This window comes from Heterocephalus glaber, unplaced genomic scaffold, assembly GCF_053883595.1.
Source record: "Heterocephalus glaber isolate CG9 unplaced genomic scaffold, H.glaber_assembly_v1.0 deba00000896, whole genome shotgun sequence".
In the NCBI taxonomy this organism is placed as follows: Eukaryota; Metazoa; Chordata; class Mammalia; order Rodentia; family Bathyergidae; genus Heterocephalus; species Heterocephalus glaber.
In genome coordinates this window covers 1,757,369-1,778,654 of record NW_028258170.1, presented here as the reverse complement: position 1 = coordinate 1,778,654, position 21,286 = coordinate 1,757,369, and the positions used below count along the sequence as shown (strand labels likewise).

Here is a 21,286-nt window from a genome sequence, read left to right as displayed (position 1 = left end):
AGTTGTTTTGCAAACCACACTCCATTCCTTCCATCTTCCTCTCAAGGAAAATATGTTTTGTCAAATACCATTGAAAAACTCTAGGGCTGACTTGTAGATTTTATCCAATGTCCAAGAGTCAGACTTGCTTTTGTTCAAGCCACTTCAAATAACTATGGAGATATTATCACCCCATAAAAGTATATTATGTTTTACTCTTAAGCAAGGGTGAGGAATCTGAATATCATGTGCAAGGCTCAAGATGATGCTTAGGACAGTACATGCAGAGTAAAAATAGTTTCCTTCCATATCCAGGTAATATAAAGCTGACAATTGTAGTCCTGTCTTTATGGGATGAAAACAGTCCCTTTACAATAAATTTCCTGAAAGGGAGAACAAATAGATAATAACTCTTCTGGTAGCATATTATAGTACACTGGCCAGTGTGTTTTTGGTGATTAAACATAATCCTGTGAATCAGATTAATTCACTTGCTGAGCGTTCATTTGTGGCATTCCTCTGTTGGGTCTTGGGGGCCCTGCACAACCTCGTGGGGCTCCCCGTGGTCCACTCTGCCCAGAGCCTCGCTTGAAATTCTGCTGATATCCATTCCACTGATAGCCAGAGTATTCAGGGGAGCACTGAACTGAGACTGTGTATAACCACTGATTGGAGTGTTAGAGAACGAAGGGCAGTAGCCATCATATCCTCCTCTGAATCCATTGGCAGGGCCCCCGTATCCATTCATCAAGCCTCTAGCACCATGAGACCCTCCACAGGATACACCACGACTATTATAATACGGCTGACTGCTATGTGGAAATCCAGTCTTCTGCTGAGGAGGCTGCTGGTGGTAACCAGACACTTGATGGGGCTGCTCCTGGGAACCATGGTAAGTGCCAACCACTGTTTGGAGCTGTTCTTGCTGGAGCTCTGTCTGCTCCACTTGGTGAGGCTGACTGGAAAAGCTTTGGTTATAACTGGACTGGTACTGGTTTTGCTGTTTTAAAGTTTCTGGTTCATTAACAGGAGGAACTGGAGCATTCATATTGAATACCATTTGCATGGATTGGAATGGAGCTGCGTTTACATTGATTCCACCGCTATGTAAAGGTTTGCTTATCCCAGCCTGGAAAACCTGAGGCTGAGAAGCAGTGGGAAGGGATGAGGATGCTGTAGTCTGGTCTGTATTTAGAGAGATTGTTGCCTGAATCTGATCAATTCGTTCCTTTTGTGACCACTGCTCTGTGGCATGTGAAGGCTGGTACAATGGTTGAGATGCTTTGTATCCCTCACTCGTGGACGAAACCAAAGGAACCTGTGTAGGTTCTGGTTGTACAGAAACTTGATTAGGCTGAGCAAGTCTAGATTCAGAATGAACAGGAGGGCAAACCAGCTGGGGCATGTCCATGTTTTGTGTTGGATTCATAGGCTGTGCAGATACAATGGCAGGATCAAGAGTCTGGTTTTCAAAATCCAGCATTGAATCCTGTATGAAATTATAGGGCCCCTGCATTTGTGCCATAAGATCTTGTACTCGCTGTCTTCTCACAAGGGGTTCTGCCTGAGCCACCGGAGTCAACGAGTGGGGCTCTGGTACTGAAGGAGATGCAGCCTGAGGTTGCTGCTGGAGTGAATTTACCACTTCAATGGTTTCCACTGTCCATTCATCTACCTGCTCCTTCTCACCACTGTTGAACTGGGTTTCTGCCATAAATTGTCTATTTACATACTCTGTTAATTCGACTTCACTTTGCTCAGTGTATTCTTCTGCTGGCTCAGGTTCAGCTTCAGCAACCTGGTCTTCCACTATAGGCCCTGAGGCTGCCTCCTCCTCCTCACACTGACCATTCTGGTGGCTATGGGTGCTGTCAAAGTAGTTTGACTGAAATACATGCTCAATGATTTCCTTTAGAGCCTTATAAGTTGTCCCACACACAGATTTTTCCTTCCTCTCCAGCAAGTCCCACAGGTGAATGGAGGCATGTTCATACTGCTCATCTAACCTTAGGCTCATGTCCAGCTCAGGATCCACTAACTTGTAAAACTCGTCCAGCACTGACAACTCCTCCTCCGACAGGATAGGTACTCCAGTCAAACCTTATTTCAGTTTGCACTTCATCATCTCCTAATTTGTCCAAAACATACTGTAGCTCAAGCACAGTTTTTAAACGTTTCTGTTCAGCTTCTTCTCTCATAAGCTGTTCCCGGGCGTGCTGTCTTCTTTATTGTGTCCTGAATATCTTAACTTAATGCCATAAAACTCCTCTGTGATTCTTTTGCAAATTCCAAATTATTTGTGACTTCCTGGTACTTAGATACAGCATCCAGCTGATCTTGATTAAGCCTCTCTCCTTTGTTCATTCGTTCCTGGTAATCATCAAGCTTACCCTTTTTCTTCTCCAGGTTCCGAAGTTTCTTGTCGATTACCCCGAGGATCTGCTTCGTGGGCCTCGGCCTGGACCGTGCCAGTGCAGGGTGCTGGGTGCTGAGTAGCAGGCACAGCTGCCCTGGCCCCCGCTGCCGCCTCACTCCCGGAGGAACCCGATGGGGGTGGCGGTCAGGAGGACTTGCTGCCACTTCCGCTGGGGCTTGTGGCCTAGGGCATCTTTGAGACCAAGAGGAGAGAGAAGAAAAAGCAGGAGGAAGGACAAAAGCGGCGAGTCAGGAGATGGATAGGGTGAGACGCCAGCAATGTCTTGACAGAATACTGTAATTATATAACAATAGAGATTTTTTAAGTAGCACACAGGATTTTCTACTTGCCATTGACACTGACTTGTTTGTTTGACTTCATTACTTAAAAAAAATAAACCTTGGTGTGTGCATGTTCGTTGATCTAGCAGTGATTAATCATACTGGTTTTCCTACTTAGAATCCTCAACCCTATTCACATTATGTACTTAATTCTATTCATTCACTAACTTTTTGCTGGATTTTGAATTTCCTTCTTCATTTTGTTTTTCATTTTGTATCCAAAGCTAGTTTAATAATGTCTTATTTCATCTTTTAGTACTGTATGTAATGTAATTACAATTCTTAGAATTTCGAATAATATTTGTATTGACAGAAACCTTCATTATTTATTTTCTCTGCAGAGATTTTTCCACTTTTATGTTACAATACCCAAGACAAGCTATTGAATTAAAAGTAGAAGTTAAAATCATCTTCCACTCCCTCCCTCACAAATAATCGGTATGTTTTAAATATTAACAATAACCACAAAATGAATTTAAAAGCCCATAAACAAATATGAAATTATGAAAATCACCACAGTTTCTTGCTATTAGTACGTTTGCAAAACATAATTTACATTCTTTGTGTAGCATTGTCATAAAGAAAGATAAATGAGTACTTTGTAAGAAAATCAATGCACTTTGAGTTCACACTGTTTTATGTGTTCACTGCAGCTTTCGTGGAATGGAATTTTAGAGGAATGATGAGATGTTATCTGTAGATATGTAGGACCTACTGAACTAGTAGAAGATAACCATGAATTTTAATTATTCATTAGCTAGAAGGAGGCACTTCATTTCAATTAATTTTGCAAGTGTTTATTTTGGGTGTAATCCATTATAAAATTCAGTGAGTAATTCATCAATAAAATTTTAAAAGTTTTACAGTGTCATGTGATACATTCATTTCTATCTTCTTCATAATGAACCAATTATGCAGTTAGATCTTGTGTGAAAGAAACAACTTCAGCTGTTTTTTCATTGGAGCATTTGAAGATGTATCCAAATGGCATTTATATTTTTGTGTTCTAGTTCCTTCAATTTCATCTACCATCACTATCATACTTTTATCCCAGGATGCTTTAATTATTAGAAACCATGAAATTTTTTAACTGACCTATTTATAGAAGGATGAGATTTAATTTTTTTTTCTGTGAAACCAAAGGCATCTATGGACAAAGGTTTAGAGGGCCCAGGCTCTGTGATTAGCACCAGTCTCAAGAGACAATTGGGCCACTAAGGATCCAACACGTGGACAACAGATTCACATCTAAGCAAAGAGCCAAAATCCCTGTCCTCAAAAGAACAGAAACTAAACCGAAAACTTCTCTACTCCCAAAAATATATCCTTTAAGGATTATGGACACCTGGTAGTGAAAACCTATCCTCCAGGCATTCTGCTCACTCAGAAGTTTGCTTAACTGTGAGTATGCTTAGAAAATACTAATGTAGATTCTTCTCAAACTTCTTATATTTCCAGTTGTCTCTTCAAACTATTATCACTTAATATGATTTAGTGTAGTTCTCAAACAGAAAAATGCTTCCTAACCTCTCATTTATCTCTCAATAGAATTCTCATTTTGTGGAAAAGGAAAATATTTACATACTATTTACATCAAGTATTTCTCTGTGTGTGGATGAGCATATGTATGTCAATATTATTTAATACTTAATTCATAGTACCTTGAAGTTACTTACATATTTATGAAAAGTTTATTTAAATATATTATTTGAGAACAAAATGCATCATAGCTCTGTTACAATGAAAATCATTTCTTTCTAACTTAATATAATTATACTATTTGGAAATCATTTAGGCTTAATTTTATATTATGATTCCAATAAAAAAATAAAAATTACTTTCTATTGTCCTTGAATTTGTTCCCCACTTGTCTGTAATGAAACTAGGGTACCTTAACAGTGACAACATTCGCAGAACTCATAACTCTTTTTTGCTACAATAAACAACTATTTCTACACACTATAACTTTACTGAGTTTTAATAAAGTAATCTGTACAACACTATGTTTTGTTTTTAAACTACATTATCTGAGCTATGATTTTTTTTTGATCTTCAGTACATTACTTTTTGTTGGTAGTGGATTTTTAAATTGTAGTTATGATTCTTTTCAAGTTTTATGTGTCATGTGATTTATGTTATTATTTGTTTATTTTGTCCTGTAAATAACTTTTAATCACAAAATAATCAGTGTATAGCAATTTTGAGTTCAACTAGACATAAACACATGCATTTATATAATTTTGAATTTACATATGTAAATGTTTAATACAATATTTAATCAAATAAATTGATTTGTATATAATTTTTTGAAATAATATGAATAATACAGAAATAAAATATATGTATATTTACATTCAATATTTTTTTTCTTAAATTCTTTCATAGGTACATTTTAGGTATACAATATGTTTACATTTTATCATTGGGTGCTTGTACCTGTACATGATGTATCTTGGTTCTCTTTTTTCACCATTACCTGCGCACCCTTCATCCCTCCACCCTTCCCTATTTACGTAGACTTCATTTTCCTTTTTTTTTTCTTTTCTCATAATTTTTCCATTCTTTCCTTTCACCATCTCCTCCCACCACCCCTACTCCTTTGGACCTTTTCCTATTTAAAAATATCAATTATTAGTTATTAATTCTTTTAATCCTTATTTACACTCTCAGTTTCTCACACTAGAGAAACTATTTGGTATTTACACATGTGTGTCCTATTTATTTCACTTAAGAGTATGGCCTCAATATGTATCCATTTAGCTATAAATGATTCTAGTTTCTCATTCTTTATGGCTGAGTAGCTCTCCATTTTATAAAAAAAAAAAAGCACATCTTCTTTATCCAGTTTCCAGTTGATGGGCACTTGAGCTATTTCCAAGCTTTAGCTATTACAAACTGTGCTGCTATAAACATGCATGCACATATATCTCTGTTCATTTCAGACGTCCAATTTTGAATTGGGTCTTTGAATTTGAGGTGTTTGATTTTTTTTCAGTTCTTTATACTTTCTAGATAGTAGCATTTTGTCTGAGTTACAGCTGCTAAAAATTTTTTCCCACATTAGGTTGTCTCTTAGCTCTGTTGGTGGTTTCTCTTGAAGTGCAGAAGTTTTTAATAAGATGAAATCACAGTTGTTGATTATTTCTGCTAGTTCTTGTGCTATTGAGGTTTTGTTCATGAAGTCTTTTCCTATGCCAATATCTTCAAAAGTTCTACCTAACATCTTCCAGCAAGTTTAGTGTTTCTGTCTTAATATTTAGATCTTTAATCCACTTGATCTTAGTTTAGTGCACGGTGATAGATATGGGTCCAGTTTTAATCTCTGGCAGGTTGAAATCCAGTTTTTCCAACACCATTTATTAAATAGGCTATCTTTCCTCCAATGAGGATGGTTGGCTCCTTTGTCAAAGATGAGGTGGCTGAATATGTCTGAAGTTGTTTCTGCATTTCTAATCTATTCCACTGATCCTTGGGTCTGTTTCTTTGCCAGTACCATGCTGTTTTTATCACAGTAGCTTTGCAGTATAGCTTCAAGTTGGGTATTGTGATACCCCCAGCCATGTCTCTGCTGCTCAGAATTGCTTTTGATATTCTAGGCCTCTTCTGGTTCCAAATGAAGTTTTGGATTGTTTTCTCTAGTTCTGTGAAGTATATTGTTGGAATTTCATTCCATTAAATCTATATAGTAGTTTTGGAAATATGGCCATTTTCACTATATTGTTTCTTAATACCCAGGAACAAGGGATGTCTATCCATTTTCTTATATTCTCTTTGATCACCTTTTTCAGAGGGCTATAGTTTTCAGTGTAGAGGTCTTTTGCTTCCTTTGGTAGGTTGATTCCTAGATATTTCAATTTTTTCAATGGTATTGTAAAAGAAATTGTTTCCCTAATTTCTCTCTCAGTGAGTCTGTTATTTGTGTATAAGAAAGTTATTGTTTTTTGAGGGTTGACCTTATATCCAGCTACTCTACTGAATCTGTCAATTAAGTTGAGAAGTCTTTTGGCGGAGTTTTTTGGGTCTTCTATGTAAAGTATCATGTCATCAGCAAATAATATCAATTTAACTTCTTCCTTTCCTATCTTTATTCCATTTATTTCTTTCTCTTTTCCAATTGCTATGGCTAAAGTTTCCAGAACTATATTGAACAGGAGTGGTGATAGTGGGCATCCTTCTCTTGTTCCTGATTTTAGCGTGAAAGTTTTCAGTTTTTGACCATTTAGTATGATGTTGGCTGTTGGTTTTTCATAGATAGCCTTAATCAGGTTGAGATACAGACCTTCTATTCCAATTTTTTGCAGGGATTTTATCATGAATGGGTGTTGGATTTTGTCAAATGCCTTTTCTGCATCTGTTGAGATGATCATACGGTTTCTGTCCTTGACTCTCTTAATATAGTGTACTACATTTATTGATTTATGAATATTGAACCATCCTGGCATCCCTGGGATAAATCCAAATTGGTAAGGGCGTATGATCTTCTTGATGGCCCTCTGTATTGTTTGCCACTATCTTGTTGAGAATTTTTACATCTATGTTCATTAGGGAGATTGGCCTGTAGTTCTCTTTTTGGGTTGGGTCTTTCCCTGGTTTTGAAATCAAAGTAACACTTGCTTCCAGGAATGAATTTGGAAGCCTTCCTTCCCTTTCAATTTCCTTGATAAGTTTAAAGAATAATGGTGTTAGTTCTTCTTTAAGTGTCTTGTAGAATTCAGCAGTGAGGCCATCAGGACCTGGGCTTTTCTTTGTTGGTAAATATTTTATTACATTTTTAGTTTCACTCATTGTTATTGGGACATTTAGAATTTCTGTATCTTCTTCATTTAACTTTGGCAATTCATATGTATCTAGGAATCTGTCCATTGCTGCTGGGTCTGTTGTGACTTTCCCTTTTTCATTCTTAATTGCATGGATTTGAGGCTTTTGTTTTCTTTTTTTAATAAGGTTGACTAAAAGTTTATCAATTTTATTTATTCTTTCAAAAAACCAACTCTTTGATTCATTAATTTTTTGTGTCATTCTCTTAGTCTCCATTGCATTGATTTCTGCTGAGATGTTTATAATTTCCTCTCTTGTGTGAGCTTTGGGCTTGTTATTCTCTTCTTTTTGTAGCAGTTTGAGGTTCTGCATTAGGTTATTTATCTGAGTTCTCTCTGTTTTCCTAATATAGTCATTCACTGCTATGAATTTCCCATGTAGAACTGCTTTCATTGTGTCGATAGATTCTTGTATGTTGTACTGGCATTATAATTTACTTGTCAAAACTGTCTAATTTCTGTTTAATTTCCTCTGTGACCCATTGGTTGTTCAGGAGGGTGTTATTCAATTTCCAGATGTTTGTGGGAGTTTTGCAGTTTCTCATGTAATTGATCTCCAATTTTATTGCACTATGGTCTGATAATATACAGGGGGTAATTTCAGCTCTTTTACATTGACTTAGAATTTCATTCTTTTACAATGACTTTTACATTGACATTGATTTACATGTCCTATGAGCTAGCATGTGGTCTATTTTGGAGAATGACTCATGTGCAGCTGAAAAGAATGTGTATTCTGATTTTGTGGGGTGGAACACTTTGTAAATATCTATTAAGTCCATTTGTTCAATAGCTTGGTTCAGTTCTTGAATTTTGTTGTTAAATTTTTGGTATAGATAATCTAATTGTGATAGTGGGGTTTTGAGTTCCCCCATTACAATCGTATTAGTGCTTATTTGGTTTTACATTTCCATTAATATTTGTTTTGTATAGTTGGGGACATTCATGTTTGGTGCATATATATTTAGGATTGTTGTCTCTTCCTCTTGGATTGTTCCCTTGACAAGGATGTAGTGACCATCTTTTTCTGTCTTAATTAGTTTTGGTTTGAAATCTACTTTGTCTGCAAATAAGATTGCTACCCCTGATTTTTTCTGGATTCCTGTGGCATGGAGAGCCATTTTCCATCTTTTTACTTTCAGTTTATGAATTTCTTTTTGAATTAGGTGTGTTTCTTGTACACAGCATACTGTTGGATTTTGCTTCTGAATACATTCTGTCTACTTCTTATGATTGGTGAATTGAGGCCATTAACATTGACAGTTATGACTGATAGACATTGATTCATCCTTGTCATGATGTTTTACTGTTGTTGGCTCTTATTTCTTTTTCCCCCTTTCCCTTTAGTTTCTTACCTTTCCTGGTGGCTTCCCTCTGTGGAGCCTCATGGAGTTGTGACCTTCGTTGCCTTTTTCTATGATATTGCTTAGAATTGTTTGGAGTGCTGGTTTGGTGTTCATGAAATTTCTCAGGTGTTCTTTGTCATGGAAGTATCTAATTTCCCCATCAATTTTGAAAGATAATTTTTCAGGGTACAACAGTCTAGGTTGGAAGTTATTTTCTTTTGGGGCTCAAAATACTTGACTCCAGTCTCTCCTTCAGTTGAGGGTTTATGTTGAGAAGTCTGCCATGATTCTGATGGTCTTTCCTTTATAGGTGATTTGTTTCTTTTCTCTAACTGCTTGTAGGATTTTGTTCTACTGTTGACTATTATATGGGATCTTGACTATTATATGTCTAGGTGTAGATTTTTTGTTTTGTTTTGCTCATGGCTAGGTGGAATTCTATATGCCTCACTTATCTGTATGTCTAATTCTCTACCTCTGTCTAGGAAGTTTTCTACTATTACTTCTGTGAACAGTTTTTTTATGTCATTTGTACTTTGTCCTGTTTTTTTGTGGACTCCTATCAGTGTTATGTTATTCTCCTTTGCATCATCTAGCAGCTGCTGGATTGAGTTCTCATGGTCCCTTACTATTTTTAAGAAATTTCTTTTTTCATGGTCCTTCACCACAATCCTGTTTTCTATATCTGATATTCTATCTTCAAATTCTCTTAATCTGCTCTGCATGCTTTCAGTGGAGTGTTTAATCTCCTGAATATCTGTTTGAATCTGTTTCATGGATTCCATTTCTTTCTTATGTTGGGCCAACATAGTTTCCATTTCTTTCTTATGCTGGCCATTCATGGCTTCCAGCATGATTCTGAGCTCATCTATTTTTTTTTATCAGTTTCTCTTCTAGAGCATCTAATCATGTCTTTCACTCTGTTCACCATCTCTATAGTTACCTGGGAGATTATTTCTTCTTTGAATTTTTCTAGAGCCTCATTCATCTGTTTTTCTACTTCCTGTGCTATCAGTTCAGGGTGTCCATGTGGTTGATTATCAAACTTTTCCACCTCATTTCCCCCAGAATATGCCTTTTGGGGGGTGGAAGTCTGAGTTCATGACTTGCTTAAATGTCTTCTCATTTTTGTTTTTGGTACTATCCTTGGTTTAGTTCCCGGATTGATATTTTCCAGTTGCTTATTGTAAGTATCTTTGTTGATGTATTTAGAACCCTTATGGAATAATTGCTTCTCAGAGGTGTCTTCCAGATATAGCTGGTCTTTAGGTTTTGAGTCTTTAATGACTCTGAGGCTATCTCATTTTCATTATACCAGGAAGAAAAACTGATTAGGTCAATCACAACACCCTAGCCCAAATTATGCGATCAGCAAGACCATAGCATCAAATACATCATTAGAGAATGACAATTTGTGGTAGTTATTAATATATCACCTTTAAAAATGAAGGGCCTCCTTCAGGGTATGTCTCTGTTGTCACAATAGACAATGTGGGCAGCAGTGTGTAGTTATAAGTCAATGAGTCTCAGTAAGCTAGTCCCAGACCTGTGAGATTCAGGCAGATTTCTGGCTGCAAGTCCCAAGTTGAGTTCCCTGCCTTCCTGCAGGGTTGGACTCTGCAAGTTTCTATTGCATGTTTCAGCTACTTTTCCCCTGAAGAAAGTCCAGGTTCCAATGGGAGCTGATGATCCCTCCAAGTTACCAAGCATAGTGGTGTGGTGTGCCTTTATTGCAGAGATTCTCTTCACTTTTCCAGTGGGCTTGTTTTCATCATGGAGCCTGAGAGAGGCCCTCTCTCTCTTGTTCACTTCCTCAGCTCAGGACAATAGCTTTTATGTCCCCCTGTGCCTCTGCAGTGTGGAATCAAGTAGCTGCACAGCCAGAAGGCCAGAGGAGGGGGCAGAGGCTGTAGTTGGAGTTGCCTGCTCGGCCAAGCTTGGGCTAGTGGGCATGCTAGGGGCTGGGGAGGGCTCCTCCTCACCCTGTCTTGGTTGCAAGCCTGTTGTGGTCACAAGCTGGAAGAGCAAGCTGGAGGAAGCAGGTTCCAGTCAGGCTGCAACCGCTCGGCCCCACTTGGTCCCGCTCCTACATTCAATATTTTAAATGAATGTTTTATAAATACTCTGTCAGCATAATCAGTTCTTGTGGGTAAAGGCAAATGAGAGTATATAGGAGTTATTTATATACTAGTAAATAATTATTTCCAAACAATATGAAGATACCATTATTTGATAATCAATAGTTCTTCTGATGTTTTTTGCTGGATAACTTTTTTATTATCTCTAGTTGAGTTTTGTTCACTGATGATTATATATTTTCTATTTTAGTTTTTGGAGTCATAGGTCAAAAATAATTACTAGGAAGATACTTTATATTTATTTACAAAAGTTTTCTTTATCTTGACACTCCAGGGTATTGAGCTACAGGTGGAAAAATTGTATTTGAGTATTTCTTTATGTGTATAAATGTGATTTTCTGTATTTTCCTAAGAGAGTATTCACAGTTACCAACACTGCAAAGAAGTCTTATGTTAACTATAGGCATGTGATATTAATGCTATTAAGGCTAAAGTAATGGTAGCAAAAGTTCTGCTCTTAGTGGCAGAATGAATCTCTGTTCTAGTTTTAATTCTAACACTACAGGAACACATCTTCACCCTTGGTTACTCTTTTCTGCATTTATTATTTCTACTCTGAATTCAACAAATAAAGCTAGAACTATTACTGAAAATGCATGACAGTCACATTTGCTTTAATCCATTCTCTCTGTCCTTTATGTGCTTTCTGTGTGTGTGTGTGTGTGTGTGTGTTCTGGTGTTGAGACATACTCATCAGTATCATGAGACTGGTCATTGTTACATGCATATCTTGAAATATATACCAGGTAAATTGGAAAAACACCTCTGTTTCTTTAAATGAAAGAAATTAGAAAAGTATATGATCTCTGATGTATTTCTTCCATTTTTATTGTTTATCATAGACAAAGAACAGAGCAATCCAAGGCTAGCACTATATTGGAATTCAAAGTTGCTCTGGTTCATCATTCTCCAGTGATATGATGGTCTATTTCATCAAGAAAACTTGCAGAAGGAAAAAAAATGTTGTCATTAGCAAAAACCAAGTGTCCCTTCACCACAAATTTGCTTGTGGCTTTTTATTAAATTGAGTTTTTTCCAGCAATCAAGCTCTTTGAATCCCTCTTTTGCAAACTGTTTTCATTAATAATAACAAAATATCTTTGCTAAGTCCAAACACACTATTTTCTCTTTTGCTTGCATAAAGTAGTACTTGGATTTACTGTTCTTCCAAAGAACACTGACGTAAAACAGAGGCAGGATCTAATTTATATCTTGTTTTTGAAGAGTGAAACTCTATTTATAGATCGAAGATTTGGGGTTTGATTTACCAATACACAGACAACTATATCACTGGCTCACCCACACTCTAACCTTATTAAACATTAGCTTCCATGAGGATTCAGCTCATGCACCCTTCTTAAAATCAGTAATACCTTACATACTACCTTATGTAGAAAGCATAATCATCTCTGGGTGATTAAAAAAAAGTAAAAATGTAAATGATATAGACAGTAAGACAAAAAATGACATTTATTTGAGCAAAGGGATTTGTCAGATGGGGGTCAATCTAAGATCTCAAGAGATAGGGAGGTTATCTTGGATTGTTTCAATAGAAAAGAAAAGTGCAAGTGCTCTTGCAAAAGCCAGTCACTCAAAGGTGATTCCACTACAGAAGGAGAATGAGGCAGTGTAGTGACTGGTGAAAGAGCTACAGTGCTAACTTTGAAATCAGAAGATAAAAATGCAGCTCTAGAAGCTCAAGAAACAATGAAGTTAATTCTTTCTTTGAAACTCTTGGAAGGAGTGTGGTCACACTGACACCCAGGTTTCAGTCTCCACAAACTGAGTTCAAACTTCTGACCTCCATGCCAAAGTGCATAACGTTACTTTGATGTAAACTGCTATAACAGCCAAGGTAAATCACTTCCCTGCATAACAAAGTACCTGCTATTTCTCTTCATTCACATTCCATCTTCTCTGTTTTATAGGACTTACCACAATTGTGCTTATAAACATAGGTATTTTTTATTTCCCTAAAGGAATGTGAGAGCTTTGAAAGCAAGACAAATTATCTCATTCACTGCTTCATCTATAGTGAACAAAATATTTCTTGGCAAAGATTGAAACTCATACACATTTATTGAATCTATAATGTATATGCTGATAAACTAATGTGTTGACATTTAATGATGAATATTGTTGAATTGATAACATATGTCAAAAACACATATAACTGACAACTGATGTTTTCAAAAATAAAATATATTTAATAGATAGTTTTGGTTCTTCAAACAACACCTTGCTTGTCTACAATTAATTTTCATGTTTATTTCAGGGGGGTTAATGTAAAATTTATTCTCTTTTTTGCTTTTTCTTTTTTATGATTTAATTTCAGTTCATCAGTCCATATGTGTAGTGCATAATGGTTACATTTGATGTGGGAAGTTGCTATATGTATCTGACACATCTTAATGCCTTGTTTCTTTCTTTCTCTCTCTCACGCCTCCATCTATCTCTTGATCACCCTCAGTTTTTGGTACATTTTAGCAGTACCTAATGTTTACTTCACATTTACTGTTCTAATGTTGATTCAAAAACATTCAGAAGCAAAATTACTCAAAGATGAAATGGGACTAGACGGTTGTCAAGTTAATGACATTCCAAATGCTTAGTCAGTCTCAGCAATAAAACACAAATGAAAAAGACTGATTTACATTATTCTCCTCACTCAAATCTGCCTCCAGGCAGAGCTATAGTTCTCCAAGTGGGACAGCTGGGCAGAACATAAGGCAAAAAAAAAAAAAAAGTAAGTTTTGAGGTTTGGGAAGAAAGAAAAGGCTGCACATTGCAGGAGTCAGTGCTTTGATTTTCACTGGGGGTAAAACTATTGAAACAAGTCTATGGGAAGGTGATACAGAACTCCTAATCATGGTGAGTTAGTCAGTTTGTAGTTCATGGTGGAAATCACTGGCATATGAGGCAGACATGTGGTACCTGTCTCTGGATTAGAATATCAGGTTTATCTTTTAATAGTTCTATGGGATAAGAGTTTTCTCAGTCTCTCATTTTATGATATAGAAATTGATTAGCAGGGAATAAAATGTAGTGGTACTTTGATTCATGAACTTCATGTATTCCATGATTCTGGGGAAGATCACTGCTTTCCTATTCATCACCCGATGTGGAGTTCATAAACAGAAGCAAAACTTTGCCAAATGCTTCTGGTTGCAAACCAAATTGTTTGTGAACAGAAATATGTGTGAACTGAGGGATTACTGTATCCACCTCATTACTGAGGTGTTACTGAGTCACAATTTTTAAAATTTCTAGCACATATAGGGCCCACTGCTGAAGTTAATCTCTTTTCTCCATCAGTCTGCAGGAAACTGTAAAAGTTTCCTGCTATGATGGATAATGGATCATGGAAAAAATGATATTTTCTTTCCTCTGTCTGGTATCATCTTTTCTGCAACTAAGGAGCTGCATGAACCCAAATATATGGCAGCTTGGACTCATACAGGTGTGAAGGAATTCCCTCTAATAGGCTTAACTGAAAATCTTAATCTGCAGATTCCTCTCTTTCTGCTTTTCACCCTCATTTATCTCCTCACACTTTTAGGTAACTGGGGGGTGAGCCTCTTGATCTGGTTAAATGTCCCACTGCATGCCCCAATGTACTTGTTCCTCAGCAATCTCTCCTTTTGTGACATCTGCTACTCTACTGTCTTTACTCCTAAGATGCTGTTCAATTTCTTGTTGAAACATAAGTCCACGACATTCTCTGGCTGTGTTCTACAGAGTTGCTTTTTCTAGAATATGTATCCATGGAGGGCATTCTACTGTCCATGATGGCTTATGACCGCTATGTGGCCATAGCAAAGCCCTTGTCATATTCAGTCCTTATGACCCAAAGTGTCTGTGTTCAGATGGTTCTTGCATTGTACCTGGGTGGGCTCATTAATGCCCTGACACACACTCTAGGTCTGCTCAAGCTGGACTTCTGTGGCCCCAACATCGTGAATCATTTCTTCTGTGACATCACCCCTCTTTTGAGGCTGGCATGCTCTACCCATGTGAATGAGCTGGATACCCACGTGAATGAGCTGCTGCTTCTGGTCTTTTCTGGGGTCATTGCAATGTTCACTTTCATTGGTTTCTTACATCCACATCATTATTGTTATCCAGAGAATCCATTCAGTGGAAGGAAGGCACAAAGCCTTCACTTGTATCTCACATCTTAGTGCTGTGACCTTATTCTATGGGTCTGTGATGTTTAGTTACCTCCAGCCAAGCTCTCAGTACTCCCTGGACCAGGAGAAGATCTCTGCTGTGTTTTGTACATTGGTGATTCCCATGATAAACCCACTGAATTACAGCCTGAGGAATAATGATGTGAAAAATGCAGCAATAAAATCAATATGTTGGAAGAAAATTCCTACTTGAATAAACTCTGTGTACATTTTTGTGAAACTAACATTATTCTGCAAGTATATTTTCCTTACAATTGTATCAATCATAGTAGACATTGAGGACTGTAATCCTTGCTGAGAAATAGAAGGAGTCAAAAGACAGTTTAGAAGGAAATAAACTTATTTAGAGACAGCACCAAAGAAAATACAGGACCTTATTTATTGCTTCAAATCTCTTTTTGTTAGGGCTCAGGGAAGTAAAAGCACTTTATTGCAAAATTAAATAGGGATACAGTGAAACAATGGCCGGAAAACTCATCCAATGGGAAAGGGTCATCTTCAGAGTTCCCTATGCTTTGTCTGGAATATTTATCTTGGACATCCTTATTCTTCATGTAAATGGAACCAGACTTTGAATTCAAGGATCCTTATCACCATGTGCTTCTGAGACAGACAGCTTAATTTCCTGCAAGTTAATTATGATGAGTTGAGGAAAGAAATGTTGTGTTGTAGAAGTTGCTCTTTAGTAGTTAGAATACCATGTGAAGCAATAGGTGGTTACAGATTAGGGAAGAAGTAAATCTTTTAGAAATATCTTTCCCTAGAAAGTACCTGGGGTACATCATTATAAACAAAACCATAATCAAGACATTTTTATACAGGATGTAGGTGAAACAATAAATGTGCTTAGAAGCATCCTAGATATTTAGCAGAGCACACTTCTGGGTGTATCTGGTTAGGTCATGAAGGCATGACCTTAAGTACTGTATCTGGTCCCCTGCAGCTTTCTCTCAAGCACTGATCATCTCCTCCATTTTCTTGCCACACTGAATGGAGTAGCTTTGCTTTACCACACACTTCTGCCATGAGGTTTCTGCACTGGAGCCATCTGACCATGGCCTGAAATGGTTGACAATGTCAGCTGAAGTTAAACTTCTCCATTAAGTTAGATATACTTAATATTTTTTCCAACTTTGGGAAAGCTGGTACCTAGATGGAGGCACTTGCTGACTCTATCTGGCCATGTGGCTTACACACCTTTGAATTTGGTTAGCAGAAGATGTTTGGAAAGTTTTGGAGAGGCTAGCTGAAGGAGATTTAAATTGTTATAATTAGAGATGCAGGGGTGATTTAGTCAGAGTGCAGAAGTCCAGAATGCTGATAGGAATGTGGACAGTAATGGCAAGGTTCAAATTTTTTCAGCTGAAAATGAAAGCCTTTATTGACAATTAGACTAACTCCCTGTGTGTTACACTCTTGCAGAAAAATTGCCTGCATTCTGACCATATCTTGAGACTTTGCAAGAAACTGAGATTAAGTGGATTTGACTAATTGATCTCATGGAGGTAATTTTGAGGCTGCCTCAAATTCAGACTGGAGCATGGATGAAAGCAGCTGCTTTAAGCCAAATGTGTAGTGCCAGTCAGGACCAGAAAGCCAAGTGGAAGTATTTGCAAAACTTAAATTTTGACCTGATAGGACTCATTAGTACAGTTGGGGCCAAAGAGGATATAATTACTGGGGAAATTAGTGCCATTGAAGGGAAATCAAATACTTTGAGTCAGAATAAGAATAATGAAAAAAAAAAAAGGAAAAAGAATGATCCCTTGGAAGGATCTCATATATCAGCAAGACCAAAGTAATTGCAGGCTCAAGAGTGCAATAGTGTAAACATTTTTTGAGAAGAGAGCTTTGTGACCCCTGCTGTGGTAAATCTTAGGGAATTATTTTCTTAAGTGCTATTTCACCCTACTTACCTACTCAGACCTCTTTTGCTATGGCCATAAGGATCCTGGATACTGCTTATGCTGACACCAGACCTTGGCATCATTCATATAATGTTATTGTGCAGGTGCGCAGAAGTCAAGAATTGTTGTATAATGGAGACTTCCACCCAGATTTCAGAGAAAAGACTGGTAGTGCAGATGAAAAGTCCCTGAGAGGACAGTTCATGAATCCATGGGAAAGAAGCCAGAGGTGGAGTGGTGACTCCATGTTGTCATAGATGCCTGGAACACGAACTGTTTACTGAGGAAATCTGCATAGAATAAGGTGAACTAGCCTAGGGGAGAGACTGTGTGGTCTGCAACTAACAAAGCCATGGACATGTGGTTGCAAGTTATAGCTCACTACCATTTGTCCTGGATGGCAGACATACAACTACAGGACTCAATTTTCCCTAGCTAGGTTTTGGTCTTGTTCTGTTCCTATTTTATACCCCCCTCCCTCTTTTCCCTTGGGAATGAGAATGTTTACTCTGTGCTATCATATATTAGGATTGAATAAATTACTTTGTAGATTTCATCACATTTCATAGATAACTATTCCCTTGAATATCATAGGAGACTTTGACTTGATCTTTGAGAAATGTTAGAGTTGTTGAGACATTGGACAATGGATTTTTTCATGTTTGATTGTTTACAATGAGTTGTATCTTATTAGGTGGAATTATTAACTTGCCATTTTGTTTATTTGTGCCTGAAACAAAAACGTAAAATCTGTCTTTGGCATTAAGTATTTTTTTTCAAATAACACCATTACTTTTGTTCTAAACCTTTCTTCATTTCAATGAAAACAAAAATCTTCCATTCTATAATTAAATTACATTTCTCACTAGGATCATAAATTGTAAAATAAATAAATTAACTCTCATTTATAGTTTACTCAACACAACTTACTTTTGTATATTTACTCTGTGAGCAATTCTATGCAATACAAACCTAAAGGGATTTAAAGTGTAGAAACAAGGGCTGAAAGTGTAGCTCAGTGGAAGAGCACTTGCATAACATACACAAGGCCCTTCTATCTAACCCCAGCACACACACACACACGAAAAGATGGAAACAAAATTGCTAGAATAACATGGAATGAAAGAATCTGTTGCATGAGAATTATTATGTAAAGATCCAAAAATATATGAATTTGGCTTGAGATAAAATATAAGATACTAAAAGAGGAAGAAGAAATAAAAAGAAACAACAATTTTGTCTTCCTCATTGCCTTAAAACTTTGGCAAAATCTCTGATCAGCACTATATGTAGGCATGCTAATTCCTCAGAAATTGCTATATTACAAAGTCTATTATCCTCAAATTTACCTAGAATACCCGCCAATGTTCCAGACTAAGGACACCAAGATAACAGTAGCTAAATTAATTTTCAGAGTTTCTCAATTGTGAATCCATTTCCAGATCTCTCTTAATTATATGTCTCCACATCTTCAGTGCTACAGACACTCAAATCAGGAAAGCAAAGCCTTGCAGACTTTCTCAGAAAATTGCCTGCCCCAGCAGGAGCAACTGTCTCATGACAGGGACTGCGGGACCTCTTTTCTGAACAAGGACAATCATCTCATGAGAACCAAATTACCCCCCTCAACCCATAAAGATTCCTTTGTAGCTACAAAACCTGGATTGAGATCACAATCCACCAGACTATGGTCCATTTCTATGAACACTCAGAAGCTGGCCTCATGCTTATATGACCAGGATAGTGGGAACTCCTCCATCAAAATGAGCCTCTCCCTTACTTTCCTGGAGTCTATTCCTATGGTCCTTTACCATGTAACTCTGCCTAATAAAATTGCACTATGTCTCACCCCAACGTATCCTAAAATAATTTTTCTGTAACATAAGTCAAGAACATGTTCAAGGGGCTGAGTTGAGGTCCTAGTTGTTGGAGAGGGTTTCTTGGAGACTCTGATGGAGTCTTACATGGAATTTTCAAGCAAAAACAATACACAAAATGAATGGCATGCTACACTGAACCACATGTATGAAGCTGCTTTAATGTTAGGATAAGATGTTTTAAGATTTTCTCACCAGCTAGTAACTAAAGATCTACTGAAATGAAAATGATAGGCTTTAGGAAAATTGCAGTGTTACCACTATTTTCAGCATGTTGGAAATAAAAGAACAAACAATTCAGGAAGAAATTCTATGAACCTCTAATGCAAAAATATTAGGCTGAGGCATTTGATTGACAGAGAAAAGGGGATTCATTTAAGTGATAGTTGATGAAAATCATAAATAGATTTTGATAAAGGTTTAAAACAAATTTTTGCTTTTGCCATTGAGTGAAAGGGGTTGTAATGATTAGAAGTTTATGTTGCTATTACAGCAAGTAGTTTAGGCAAGAAAAACTGAGATGTGAGAAAGTGGGTGCTATTAGGATTTCTGAGGGAAAATTTCTGGGAAGACTTACAGCAAGGAATGAAGTGTAAGAGGTGGAAGATGTCCTGGCTTATTCAGGATAAAAGAGATGAGAACTGAGGTAAAGTGAGGAAGGAGGAAAAGTTCGAGAAGTGGAATAGATCATGTGGGGTATATTAAACATGTATAGAGTCTTTGCTTCTGGAAAAAGAAAGGCAAGTTACCCAACTTACATTTTCCCAATTTTAAAGACACTTGACTTAAGAGAAAAAAATGGAAACAAAGTCTTTGTAGATAAGGAGGGGTGGAGGGGTTCAAGGGAGGGCAGGGGAATGGGGAAAAATAAGAACCAGATGGATTATGTAAAGGTGTAAATTTCCAGTGATGAATGTCATTATATTGTATACTTTAACTGTAGCAATAAAATAAATTTTTTAAAAAAATAAAGGGACCTTAGAGTAGTAAGAAGAGGAAACAGAAGGACAATCAAGAAGCTGCACAGTGGGCTGTGGATCTAGTGTCACTAAATGAAGGGATTAATTACATCAGAGCAGATCTCAAACTGTTACAAAGCAGGCACAGGTTCTATGCACTGGAAAGTAATCTATCACAATTAACATAATAATTGCACATATGCATCCTGTGCATGCATAGTAAGACAGAATTATGAAGAGATTGAGATAGGATAAAACAATTATAATCCTTGAAGTTGCTCTTTATATGGGAGAAGTGCATGTGTTATTATTACTTAACTGTTCTCTCAAAATTTTTATTATTGAAAATCTCTGTAGTTGTGAAATGTTTCAAAATTAAAAGTGAGAAAATATTTTGGAAAGTGCTTATAAACTGACTGGAACATTTTTACTTCTGAGCTTCACTTCTGTACTTACTTGTATTTTGGATTTTTTTTTTTTTGTACCAGGGATGGAACTCAGGACCTTGTGCTTGCCAGGCAGGTGTGGTACCACTGAGCTACATCCCTAGGCCTGTACTTACTCGTGAATAAAATATTATCTCTGGGGGAAAAAATGAGAAAAATGAGACAAGATATATGCACTTTTTTCCTGTCATTTCCTTAAAAATTCAGTATAACAGATATTTGAATTTTATAACAAATACCACTTAACAACAAATAGCATTTACATTGCATAGGTATTATAAGTAAACTAGAACCAATTTGAAGTACATTGGAGGATGTACACAGATTATATGAAAATTCTGCATCATGTTATATAAAAGTCTTGATCACCCGTGGATTTTTGCTGTCTATATATGGACCTTGGAGCCAGTCTTCCACAGGTCACAATAGACAGCTGGGTTATATAATTTGATGAAACTCTACAAAAACAAATATCCTGTAAAAGGATACAGACACAGTTCAACATTTCCTTGGGGTTGGTTGTAAGTGGTAGAGTTTTGGGAGAGGCAAAAAAGGATTGGTGTGTTATGAAAATAAGGCATGTTTCCCAATAATTTCCCTGGCATGTAGATTTGTCAAAAATTATTGAATTATATTCTCACAATCACTGCCACTTTTAAAATGTTAAGCCATTTATTTAATTCTAAATCAAACCTACTCAAAACAGTAAAAATAAGTGGGCTTTCAAGGTGTGCTGCTCTACATGGTGCCATTTTCTGCTGTGATCCGGGCCTGGTCCTAGCTCACCAGGTTAACAAAAGGGAGGAGGCAAAGAAAATACACACAAGGAAAGGAAAGCAGCCTTGGCAGCAGAACACGGACCCTGCAAAA

At 36.9% G+C, this 21,286-nt stretch overlaps 2 pseudogenes; one reads left to right on the top strand and one right to left on the bottom strand.

Moving 5' to 3' along the window:
* LOC101720104 (caprin-1 pseudogene) lies at positions 1–2,587 on the bottom strand (annotated as a pseudogene).
* An 11,888-nt stretch (positions 2,588–14,475) lies between these two features.
* Positions 14,476–15,420, top strand: LOC101711935 (olfactory receptor 5J3-like; annotated as a pseudogene).
* Positions 15,421–21,286: the final 5,866 nt, after the last annotated feature.